The sequence below is a fragment of the Quercus lobata genome, chromosome 6, assembly GCF_001633185.2.
Source record: "Quercus lobata isolate SW786 chromosome 6, ValleyOak3.0 Primary Assembly, whole genome shotgun sequence".
Lineage (NCBI taxonomy): Eukaryota > Viridiplantae > Streptophyta > Magnoliopsida > Fagales > Fagaceae > Quercus > Quercus lobata.
This window is the reverse complement of record NC_044909.1, coordinates 14,225,318-14,239,372: the sequence shown is the minus strand read 5'-3', so window position 1 is coordinate 14,239,372 and position 14,055 is coordinate 14,225,318. Positions and strand designations below refer to the sequence as shown.

At 35.3% G+C, this 14,055-nt stretch overlaps 1 long non-coding RNA gene across 1 annotated transcript; it reads right to left on the bottom strand.

The window, feature by feature from the left end:
* Positions 1-11,417: 11,417 nt before the first annotated feature.
* On the bottom strand, positions 11,418-13,867 carry LOC115994187. The gene is made up of 3 exons (XR_004093145.1): positions 13,621-13,867; positions 12,593-12,690; positions 11,418-11,659 (listed from the first exon to the last, which is right to left on the bottom strand). It is a non-coding gene; the product is annotated as an uncharacterized LOC115994187 (long non-coding RNA).
* Positions 13,868-14,055: the final 188 nt, after the last annotated feature.

Sequence of the window (14,055 nt, the reverse complement as noted above, 5' to 3'; positions counted from 1 at the left end):
TTTGAGTAAGAATGTTATATTTCCAATTAATTACTTTTATAGTTTTATACTAATCTTTAAAAAAAAAATCAGAAAAATTAATTTTATAATTTGTTTAATTATGTAGCACAAATTAAGGCTACAGTAGTGTTTGTTCCATAAAAGCACATATTAAAAAGTGGGGAAATGTACATCGTTAACATTTATATATAATTAAAAATATGAATATATTAGTTTAGTGAATTCGCAACTATACATAAGTAATTTTCATAATTTTATGCATATGTTATTAAATTTACTTTTGCCTTTTGATAGTTGTTCTTTTCTAACTGTTGCCAAAACAACTAAATATGAGGAAAAAGTCATATTCAATATTCTGATTTTTTTTTTTTTTAATAAGTGTTCCAAATAAATATTCATTGTATAAATTTTATAAAAATAACCATATAAATATAAATAGTTAGACACCATCTATAGATAATTTATTAATGGGAATAAATGTATTTATCCCATTAATATATTGCAAGTCCTATCTTTCATCTCAAAAAAAAAAAAAATTATTCCAAGTAATTAATACATTAACATAAATACAAAGTTTTTTTCTTTTTTTATATAAGATAGAATTTCTACTCTATCTGGAGACTTGAACCTCGACCCTTATTCCCCCACACCCCACAAGCATTTATATTTTATACTTGTGGAGTGACCACCGCACCAAAGGTGTGCAGTGGTGACATAAATACAAAGTTTTGACAAGGTAAAATGTTAGATAAATATAATATTCTTTTCTCTCAATAAATGTGTCACTTAAAAAAACCTTAGGCCACTATCTACATTTCAAAAACCATAAATAAATAATAAAGTTTCTTTTCACACACAAAGTATTGTGTTTTTTTAAAACTCACACATAAAAGTATAATTGCATGCATGGTTATATTTATTATGAATTCCATCATATATATATATATATATATATATATATCATCCCTATTTACGTTTCAAAAACCCAAATTAGAAAAAAAAAAAAAAAAAATCCAAAGTTCCTTTTCACACAAAAGTTTCATGTGTGTGTTTTATTTTATTTTAATAACTCACAAATAAAACTATGATTGCATGCATACATACATTTGTTATGAATTCCTCCGCTCATAAATACAACCTACTTTGAATACTCCTTTCATGTGATCTAACTTCTAAGTATATAAAAGACCAATCTATTTTCTATATCAATTTTCACCTACTTTGAATACTCATTTCATGCGATCTAAGTATATAAAAGACCAATCTATATTCCATATTAATTTTCATGTGAAATATTGGAGGAAATTAAAAGTTAAAAACTATATATCATATTATCATGTACTATATAATAAAATTTAGGTTTAGAAGCTGAGGTTATGCAAAACATATTGAGGTTGATTACCACTTCATTCGAGAGAAGTAGGAATGGCAACGGGTTGGGTTCGGGTCGGGTTTTTCCATACCCGAACCCAACCCGTGGGTCTGTCCTAGAAACCCGGATCCGACCCGTTTATTAAATGGATTTTTTTCTTAACCCTGAACCCACCCCGTCGCCTCATGCCAAGCCAAGCCCAAAATCAGAACCATAAACTTCCATTTATGATTTTTCGACCCAAAATCACAAACACAAACACAAATCCAAACACAATCACAAACATAAACACAGAAATCCCAAACACAAATGTCAGATCTGTGATTTTCCCTTTCAAAATCACAAACCAAACACAAATTTTAGACTATGATTTTCCCTTTCAAAATCACACACAAACACAAACACAAACTCACATTGAGACGAACTAAACCCAGAAGAAAAAAAAATGGAGATCAAGGTGGAGCGAGGCCGTGAGGGCATGGGCGAGGAAGATGAGAGGGGCAAAGGGCTGTGTTTCAGTGTTAGACCGACGACGGCGAGGACGAAAAGGAGTTGAGAGCTGTGCCTAACAGCCTGTGCTTGACTGCTTGTGGGCTTGTGGCCGTGTGAGTGAGAGAGCTGAGAGATGAAGAGGGAGAGGCGGCCGTGTGAGACAGAGTTAGTGAGAGAGCTGAGACAAAGTGAGTGAGACTGTGAGCTGGAGATGAGAGGCGGACTGGCGGAGGTATGCTGAAGAGATGAGAGGCGGAGGTGTGAGGTTGTGAGGTGAAATGAAATGAGGGTGAGGAGGGACTAGACGAGGTGGGAGCTGCTGCAAAAATGAGGGACTTAGGGTTTATAGCTATATATATAAGCGGTTTTTTGTAATTTCAGGGTAACCGGGTTATATCCGGGCCGGGTTTTAGGTCGGGTTTCGAATTTTTTTTATAAAACCCGGACCCGCTTCAGGTTTTTTTTAAAAACCCATACCCGACCATATTTCTAATCGGACTGGGTAAAATCCGACCCATTAGGGTCGAGCCGGGCCGAGTACCCGTAGGTCGGGCAAAAATTGCCATCCCTAGAGAGAAGATTCAAGATAGCATAATCCAAACATTCCATGTTCCCTCAAGACATCAAGTTGTAGATTTCTTCACTAAAGCACTTGGGCATAGACAATTTTATTATCTTTTGTCCAAGATGAACTTAGTAAATATATATAGTTCATCTTGAGGGGGAGTGTTAAAGATTGATTAGTTTGTATGATGTATTGCTACACTGTACTATAGTTGTGTACATAATCTACATGTAGGTTAGATTAATGGAGTCATACGTATAGTTAGTTAGTTAGTTACTCTCTGTTTTGACACTTGTATAGCTGTTATAGGATGTCTGGTTAGTTAACTTTTTGTCATTCTTTTCCCAACTCTCTACTTTTGCTACATAAGGAATAGAGCAAGATATTTATCAATAACAAGATTCATTCTCACAATCCTTGATTCCTACTCTCTTCCTTTCTTCCTTGTGTGATTTCCAATCCACTATTGTAGGAGCTTGGGCTAGAGAGTGATTTCAACCAAATTGCAGTAAAAGTTTAGAAGTCATAGTTGCGTCAAGTGCCTTTGCCAAATTGCAGTAACTCTTTAGATAGAAACAACCGTTTATATATCCTTATTAACTTCTCCCAAGTGTTTTAACAAAACATGCAACCTTTTTTTATCATATCAAACTATTTTTTCTCTTCATTTTTTTTATCAAAAAAAATTAACTTACCCAAAAAAAAACATCCAGACCGTGTGCATGGATCCCAATTACATTATATAAGACTAATTAAGATTAAATAAGAAGAGAAAGAGAATTTTTTGTGACCATGCAAGTAGAAGGGTAAAAAAGAAAAGTTGAAAATGCAAACGTACGGAAGAAAAGATAAACAAAAGGAAGGAAAACCACCTGTGTATCAATAAAAGCGCACACACACACATATCCAAAGCACTTCTTTTTTTATTTTCTCTTCGGTGAGTCTCTTGGCCGAAAACACCTCCGGCGATCACTCCGATGAAGCTGGTTCCACTCAGAAACTCTCATTCATCTCAATCCATTGCCATTTCTTTAATGTATATATGTATGTATAAGTTTCTAAAAAAAAAAATTCACTTTGATCTGTTTTGCTAGTCATTGTTAAGAACAAAAGAGCCGTCTATGACAAAATTGTTACAACATATAAAACCTACTAGTCGCTAATCTAAGCAATGCACGAGAAAGGAATTGAGTATAGTATATAATTTAATCTTGGCTTATTTTACAAAAATCGCAGAAATTGAATTTGTAGATAACACTATATAGCTAAAAAATATATTAACAGTTATTAACGAAGAAAAAAACTTATGGAACATTAAAAAAAAAATCATTATAAATTAACAAGATTTGTTAACGCACTTGGAATTGGAATTGAAGCTATTCCCTAATATGCTACTCGATCTACAAAATAGGAATTTAATACATTAAAAAAAATTATATTTCTAAATTTATTGTTTAATGGGTATCTAATGTAGCAACCTACTCGTCAATAAAACCACGTACTCTTTAATCCCACACTATCATTTGATATGAGAGATTTTGTTAAAATCCATAATTTATGTCCCATAACCCATATAGATTCCCATTTAAATATTAAAAAAAAAAAAAAAACATAGCATCAAACATATCAAATTCTATACCCATTTAACAAAATTTGCTAATTATTTAACAAAAAAACAATCCTCTTCTATAATATCCAACAACAAAACCTTAAAATAACCCAAATTAAAATTTGGAATGGTGAATAGTGAATACTATTAGTAGATAACAATAAACACAAAGATTATCTCTTCTGATTGCCTACAATAGTATGCCAAATGGCTATAGTAGATTTTTGTATATAGAGAACAACTTTGCTATTTATGCAGAAAGTTTTCTTTTATGCAGAAAATTTTCTGTCATCCAAAAAAATTATGCAGAAATTTTTTTTTTATGCAAAAAAATTTTTGTTCTGCAGAAAAATTAGATTTTATGTAGAAAAACTTCTTTTAGGCACGAACCCTTCTACAAGACAATGTCCATAGTTGACTAGTCTTTTCACATGAGATGTTGGTCTCCACAATGGAATGACCTTTTGCACAGATAACAACACCACTTACAACTAGACAAATCATAACTAAATAAGTTTTCTATATATAGCTGAATAGTTTCACATACATGAGTAGTAACAGCACCTAAAAGATACATATATAAACTAAAGCATGAGTAGCCTAATCCAACAAGCCGCCAAGGGTTTCCGTGGAGAATGAGCTACCACTAGTGGCTAAGGACAGCATGATGGACTCCTTTTGGTTTGTCAAGAGGGATAGTTTTGATACCTTCGCCGCAATCTCTTTCTCTAAATCTGCAATCTTCGCTGTGATTTCAACCAACTTCATCTCACCATCACGAATGATGCATGAGGCAGCAGTGGTTTTGAGCCAATCAAGAATGAACCCAACATCAAACCTCATGGATTGCAACTCACTAAGTACATCCTTCCACTCAAAAACTTAATGCAAGTTGAAACTTTTGAGGGGTGTGCGTTCTATGTCAAGGAAAACCACAACAAGGGATTTGAACATCACCTTCCTCACTGCATTACCGTATGTGCACCTAGACATAAAATTTGGATGCTTTCACAACATCATCTCCAACAACGGCAGACCTTCTGCAAGGACATCAAATCACTGAAATTTCACTGTGATTCCTGAAAATGTGTAGAAATCCTTGGCAGATTTGTTGTTCTCTCAATCTTGATCGAACATCTCCGTGAAATCTTGCACATTAACCCTCTGAAATGTAGCACTTGATGGCTCCCCTTCCACAACTATCAGACAAGATTGGCGGAGTTAAAATTTTTTTTTTTTTTTGGTTACTTTCCTTTTTTAAAAAAGAGAGAGAGAGAGAGAGAGAGAGAGAGAGAGAAGAGGGGAAAGGAAGGTTTTTTTTTTTTTTTTTCTTTCTTTCATCAAGCAAGCCCAACATAAGTCTTTAGATATGACTAAAGCATGGACAACAGAAGTTGTACCTGTATTTTTTCTGCTCTTGAGAGGATCAAGGTCAGATGTGGGCATGGAAGGTTGTTATAGTGTTTTCTCCGGCTCCAACAGTAACTCCCTCAGATGGCAGCAAGGGATCAGTGGCACTCCCTCCAGTTGCGCCACTATCAGCAACTTCCTCAAGAGGTACACCAGCTTCTCTTTTAACTACACTAGCATCAGCAACACGACTAGGTGCTGATGAAGGGTCAATGGCAACCCCAACCTCACCAATTTCCACAGTTTCCACATGTACCATTGAAGAATCAACAACATTACTTGTGATAAAAACACCGTCAGCCGCAATAGAAACATAGGAGGATAAGGAAGCAAGTAGTAAAAGGTTACCGGAATCCATGGTGGTGTCCATGAAATCACCTCCACGATCTTCAGAGTGGGTTCTCTCACTGTCACTAAACTAATGGAGCAGCTGACAGCAAAAAGAAGATATGTCAATATGAAAAGAGAAATAAGAAATAATATAATGATAACAAAAGAAAAATGGAAGAAAAGAAGAAGAGTTTAAAAGTTAAGGATTTACCTCTTCGGAGGAGCTCTCAACATCAATTCTGGCAACTTTTGTCCTATGAGCAGTAGCTTTTCTCCTATACATTCTCCCCTTAAGATCTGGGCTCAAGGAAGAAACAGCCTTAGTAGTCGACGCTAATGGAAGCTCGACAACCTCTACCAGAGGGGGTGCGAAGGAAAGACTTGTATCTCGAACTAGAGAATCATACAACTCGATCACTGCAGACTTGGATTTATCTTTCTTACTGTTGCCAACATCATGTTCTACCCTAGACCTTGTCCTCCTAGGAACATTTCTAGCCAGAGGAGCTCCACTTCAAGCCCTTTTACTTGGTGTCCTATGCTCTTTTGTTTCGAGTTCAGGGGTTGCCACTATTTTATTCTGGCTCCTCCATTCTTCTAGAACGTTGTCACCATAGATGACCCAACCATCAAGGTCAGCATGCCATTTGGCGAAACTTATTTTCTGCCTGGCTGCCCATGAACAAATAGCCCAGGTATTCGGAACCAAGCACCAATTAGGAGGCATATCAGCCCTTGGAGGGCCAATCACCACCCTTTCGTGCTCTCGGCTAGTAACAAAGGCAACCAAGTTGTTCATTACCCTCCGCCAGTAAGTGCACATATTATGAGTGACACGACCTTCCTTTCGCCTACATGGGATCAACACATCCACCTCCCTCTCACACCAATAATCCATGGCCGAATCATGAAGCAAAGGCCTCATTGCCTCTTGAATATCATACTCCATATCATTGATTATAGGCACATCTTAGTCGAGCCCAAATTGGCGTGACACTCTATAAGGATTGTATTTCACAAGGCTAAAACCCCAACTGTTAAGGCAAGGGATTGACAATGGGGAAATAGTGCGCAAAAAATTCAAAACCTTGCTGCTATCCCTTAAGTTGAACACTTGAGAATCAGGCCTAGCACACGGAAATGGCGGAGAAAAAAAAAACCCCTTAGCATGATAAGCGTAAGGCCTCTAAATAAAATCAGAAGCAGTGTCTAATGAACAAATTGATGGCAAACCCCATATCTTTAAAGCCATCCACTTCATCAATAAAGGAAGGCCATGCTCAAACCCTAAAAATCTCTCCTCACCATCAATAATTCCAATCGAAATCACTCTCTTAGTGTCACGAATTTCACTTACGCTCTTTCCTACATTAAGGTACCTTTTTGAATGTTCCCAAACAAAAACTTGCAACATCACTATGCTTACCCGGTATCAACAATATAGTACGGAGAACCAGCTAGTTCATTATAATGAAGTTGGTCTAACTCCGAGTAAAGGCAACCTAAAAATAAAGCACCTAATGGTAAGGACATACCTTGGGAAAGCTTTATGGTGAGATGAAAGGTGAAGGGTTTGATGAACTGAGTAGGGTAGCAACTAAAGATGCACTTGCTCAACCACATTGCCAAAAATGTAGCCCTCCTAATCACACAACTACCAGATTTCTTAAATATGAGAATCCACAAAGAAAATTTGGCCCTTTGACCAGTGAGCGATGTTGCACGACCCCCGAATGCCTTGTAAAGCCTCTCTTCGATTTTAGCCTTATCATCATCCAGCTCCAAATCCATCGGATTCAACCTCCCCATGCTTGGCAGTAAGAATAACCTCTCTACATCTTCGAGGGGGACAGTGGTTTCGCCCCAAGAGAAAAATAAAGTGTGGGTTTCTGGACTCCAGCGGCGAATCAAATACAACAATGCAATAATATCCCTAAATACATACCACCCTTGAGACATCAATACCACTTCAAAAATATTGGCATCGCAAAGAGCCTGACAAAATTCTTCATTCTCAATTTCCTTATCAAGCCAATCGAACTAGCCATTGATCAATCCGCTGGGACACCAAAATTGGACTAGTAAAGGCAGAAGCTCTTTCTGTTTGAGGCACAAATCCATAACCCCAAATGTCGAAGGTACCCATACAGTTTCAGGATTAGGGGTTTCACCCTTATATTCCATTGATAAGAAGCATTAGACACACCGATGTCAGTCGGAACCACGAGAAATAAGGGAGAAGAGCTGTACCATGGGTCTTGCAATGGTAAGAGTGATTTTCTCGCAATTTTGACATCGACGGCAATGAGCGCTTCCTCTTCTTCAACCATGGACACGATTTGATGATAGAAACCTCTCAAACACAGATGAAAGTGCCAAAGAAAGGGCACAATAGAGGAAGAACAGAATGGGTCTTCCTCTCTTTCCACAAAACGTAAGAAAACATATGGACTTTCACTCCTTTTCAGCCATGGACACGATTTGACGATAGAAGCCTTTCAAACATAAATGAAAGTGATGAAGAAAGGGCACAACAGAGAAAGAACAGAATGGGTCTTCCTTCCATTCCACAAAACGTAAGAAGATATATAGACTTTCACTCCTCTTCAACCATGGACAAGATTTGATGATAAAAGCCTCTCAAACACAGATGAAAGTGCCGAAGAAAGAGCACAGCAGAGGAAGAACAGAATGAGTCTTCCTCTCTTTCCACAAAACATAAGAAAATATATAGATGAAGAGAAGTTCTTTTTTTCTCTCTTTCACTCATTTCTATTGCCAAAAATCAAGAAGGGAAGATATGGAAGAAGAAATTTTATCTCTGTTTTCCCTTTTGATGGTGCCGAAACAAGGAAGAGGTAAGACCTTTCTCTCTCTCTTTTATTATTTTTTTTCTATTTTTTCTCTCTCTTTTAGTTCTTTTGTCTCTTGGACTTGACAAAATAATGGGAAAGGGCAGCATTAACTCCTTGGGTTGCACTAAGAAATGTGAAACCTAGCCTTGAAAAGACATGCTAGGGGGCTACAGTTATTGAAGGTAGCAGTAACCACCTTGATATTGAGGTTTTACAAGGCTTCACACATAACACCCCAAACGGTCACCATTTTTTAAAAATATGTGTATATATAATAATAATAATAAAGGGAGTTAATAACAATAAGGACAAATAACTAAATGACTAAGCAAACAATTTATACTCTTATATGAAATGTAGCAATGACAGTTTTTTTTTTTTTGAAATACATACACAAATATATGTGTGTGTGTGTGTGTGTGTACACGCAAAATTTACGTATATAAATAAATAAACATATATATGTATGATAGCAATGATGACAGTAACAACAAAAGCACTCGCACATGTAATCCAAATATTTTTCTTTTCAAAAAAAAAAAAAAAATATATATATATATATATAGTAAGAAACCGATCACACGTGACTCAAGGGGCTGAATGTTGGGGTACTTTTCTTTACACCTAATGTTATTTAAATTACACCCATTTATCTTCCTTTCAAATGTATTATTGAACATGCTTAAATATCTTTTCCAACTATCACTATGCTAACCCACAACCTTTCTCCTTTCTACCACAAAATTGGGCTACGCTATAGGACCCAATACTTTCTCATAAAAAAACCTGTATTATTTAGTAAAGCGAGATAAAATCTAATCTTTTCTAAAAGACCAAAAATACTTATGCTTGGCAAGGTTTGAAAAGCTCACGATTCAAATCCATGGCAAAACAACTTTATCAATGGAATTCAAGTCCATAATCAAAGCCCATGGTTTAAACCCATGGTAATTTATTTGTCAAAAAGCCCAATCCTCATTGGCAATATTTGAAACCCAATTTTCATTGGCAACATCAAAACCCAATTTTCATTGGCAATATCAAAAGCCCAGTTCCCGCTAGCAATATCAAAAGTCCAATCTTCATTAGCAATATCCAAAAGCCCAATCCTCACTAGCAATATTTGAAGCTCAATTTTCATTGGCACTATTTTATCAAAAAACCCGAGGTTATTAACGTTTGGCAAAGAGAAAAGTATCATGGCATAATTATTGCTTAAGTATTACTATGGCAAAAAACCATGGCAATTGTTTCATAAACACCCATAGAGAGTTATCTTGAAGAATATGCTCTTGCATTATAACCCATGAAACACATGGTCATCGCTTGCATCACAACATCCATGATATATATCTCCAACACTCATGGAAAATGCTCGATCCCACAAGCTTATCATTTAAATTATGATGCGACTATTAGAAGCCACGAACGTTATTTATGATATGGAATCCATCATAGTAAAGGTTATTTTCGAAGGTACTTTGAAAACTTGTCATATTGTTTCAAACATTACAATTAATTGCCCAAAAGACCCATTGCAAGTATCTATATCTATATATATATATATATATATATATATATATAAAATAAAAAAAAATAAAAAAACCCAAAGAATATTTACTAATAAAAGTCCATAAGGGAGGAAAGCCCATGGCAACATGTGTTGTTGATTTTGTAGGATGCACGCAACCCGACCCAAAGGAACCAACCTAGGTGAACGGGCCCAATTTAAGAGATCCAAACAAGAAGCACAGGACTGAAAGTAGGCAAAACAGCCCTTGTTCATCCCTGATCAAAGTACAACAAGAGAACCAAGTCCTTAAAGATGAACTAGAGGTTGTCCCATCGACTTTTGGTCACTCTCTACCTGACGGGAACAGTACCCAAGGCTTGTAACATTAGCTGAAGTCTAAAGGGTGATGGAACTCCATCATCTTTTTCAAGACTGCACCTCCAGCAGAAGGGGAGCTGAAACCAAATTATTTAAACTCTAATAAATTGATGCTATAAATGTTAAAAACGTTCAAGACGTGATTCATGTGCCAAGCCCTTGAATCCTAAAGGGGAAAAATTGGGAACATGTTGTTTGGAGGGCATAAAGGGACGTCCAGCAGAACCCCCGAAAGTAGGTTTAGAACTTGACACATGGCTTGGGGTGTTGCATCTTCCTTCTTGGGGGTCTAAATCTCAGTTGCAATTTTAGGATTTTCTCTTGATACACGCCCCAATCACATTGATTAAGCTCAGCCCCAAAAATCCTAACATTTAATGCAAAATCCCATCATTACCCAAAGAAGCAAAAAAGCCCATAAAGCAAACCTTCTACTTCTAACCAAAAATTCCAAAAAGATTAACCCTGGTTCTCCACCTCTGATTAATCCTACATTTTTTGGACTGATGTTAATTAATGCTTCCCTAAAGTTCCATTATAAAAAGATAAGCATCTCAGCCCTCAGGGACAATCACTCCCTCTGAAACCCCTGATCTATTTGCCATTTTGCTAGTAGTTTATATAACACCCCAACCTAATTGCCTAATTAATTTATGGGTTTATATGCATGTCATTATCTTAATTACTTTTAAGTGCATGAAACTTTGATTTTGTGATATTATTCTTTGTAGATAAGTGTGAATGCAAAGAAATGAAAAATAAGTGTGAATGCAAAGAATATATAAACCCATAAAGTTTCATGCACTTAAAAGTAATTAAGATAATGACATGCATATAAACCCATAAATTAATTAGGCAATTAGGAAACTTAAGGTATTCAAGTAAAAATTACATAGCTAAACGTTTAGCAAAACTTTTATTACAAACCTAACCCCAAAGACATACAACTGGGGTTCAAAACAAACTACAGTACTGAATTACATCTGTGCTCAAAAGATCAAGTACATCTTGATTCCTTCTATACAACGAAAGAGCTAATTGCTATACAACAAAACTCTACATTCTAACAAAACGAGAAAACACAGAATCCTTGCCACCTTTAATACTCTCGCTGCTTCCAGGAAGAACCTGTGCACTGAAATATAATAGGGTGAGCTGTGAAATCCAGTAAGGTTTTAAAACTCCATGGGCCTTTAATAAGAATGCATGTAAATCAAATAGTTTATGGATATGTCAGCTTTGATCAAATAGTCTTCATACTATTCATATTGCTCTTAAATAACTTATGAACTTTTCAAATAAAAATATTTCATTTTCCTTTCATATAAAAATAAAAAGACATAATAAGGAATATACATATAATTTCATAACCTTATCTTAAAAAAAAAAAGACTATAAAATGCTTCATCATAAACTTCTTTTCATGAGAGCTTTTAATTTTTATAATGCATTTAAACAAAATCATTCTCTCATACTCAATAACATAATATAACTATACATAACATATTGGTTAGTCCACATTTGATAAGTCTGTACAGAGAAAGCCTCATCACATTTGGGTGACCTCGTATGCATGATATTATCCTCTTTGAGAGGCCTGATGACACATCTCCTCAAGGTTTTATTCCTTCCCACCGTCCGTACACATTGGGGAGAAGGCCTTATTCAGATTAGAGTTACGGGCAACCCCATTTCCTCTACTTTAAATGGCCTAGAGTTACGGGCAACCCTATTTCTTCTACTTTAAATGGCCAAACATATAGCATTTTTCATGAAAAGCCAATAATCAACCCCCACTGGCTGAGTTCAGAACATAACAATGGAATAACCCAACACTATATTTTTCTGATAACTATACTTTTACATAATTATTTCATAATAGTAGTATATCCACTTCATTCTAAAATATTATGTTCGTGACATAGGTACTAGCATTAATATGCTAAAATTATCATATACATAAGATTGAACAACTCACGAATATATACTTTACTTAAATTATGCTTATATGTACTATCTCTAATAAAAAAATTTTAATGCATAATAGTTTTCGAAATAAACTTTATACTTATTAAAAGCACACGTCACAAGTCCCTTTCCTGAAAACAAAAGGCGCGAGAGATTGTACACAAGGAGCTCAAGTGTCCGTGTTCTCGTCCTCGTCACCTAAACGAAAAAAACAAAACTTATTACGGACAAACTCTTCCTAATATATAAATTTATACCTCAATCACTACCTAACTCTCAAACTCAAGAAAATCTTAATTCTCATCAAATAAAGTTCCCCAAAACATATGATACAATCATCAAACACATTTTGCAGCCAAACCATAGAGAAACCAATCCATAAAATTTATATATGCTTCAAACATACCAAAAGATGAGTATATTAAATTACAACTCAAAACATACACCCTAACTTGAGAATTAAATCCACAAAGTTAGGTGTAGCATATATTGTTCACTGCTCATTACAGCCATGTATGCTCCATTTGTAAAATACAAACGGGCTATCCACACACCTCCAATTGTCATGAAATTTTACAAAACTACTCCCTTGTATGTCTAGTATAAACCATAAAAATTTCGGAGTCAAAGCATTAACCCATGATTTACTAAAAATCACACAAGACAGTATACTCAAATCTGTCCTGACAGAATTTCTTGCAACTTACAAATTAAACCACTATTTTTATGTTCATCCAAATGCTGTGAGACCACTTCTATAACAACCATATGTGTCTTAGAATTCATAAAAACTACTCCTATCCTAATTCACAGAATATGATTTAATGCATATTTTTCTTGTTGTAAACATCAAATCTGTCACAGAGATAGATTCAGTACATATTCTTACAAAATCATCAACAAATAGCAATAGGCCTTAATTTCATTTGGGTATTTTTATACCTATAGTATACATATTAAAATACCCTAATAAGCATTCAATAGACCACAATATCATCAATATTTCAAGTAACTAAAACAGAATCACCAATTCAACTTCCAAAAACAGAGTTGAGAACAAAGAGGGAAAATAAGCAAACAATTATACTATCCAAATACACAAAATCAAATGAGGTTTAACTTACTTACCCACACACTTTGAAGATGAAACCTTAGGGTTAATTGTTTAATTTCTTCTTTAAAGAAACTAGAATTTTTGGTGAGAAAGGAAGGGAGAGATGTTGCTGTGTAAGGAAGGAAGAAGAAAGAAGAACAAAGAAAGGGGAAAATGAGCTGCTGGACTTTCTAGTCTGAGGCAGCCAGCAAAATAGGATAAGAAGGAGACTTTTGGGGCACAAAAGAAGACAAGAAATGTGGACAAATTAGGATGGGATACGTGGGATGCTAGGGGAGAAAATATCCCACCCCTTTTCAACTTTTTTTTTTTTTGTGCACACACACACACACACACACACACACACACACACACACACACACACATATATATATATATATATATATATTCTTTGCATTCACACTTATTTTTCTTTTCTTTGCATTCATACTTATCTACAAAGAATAATA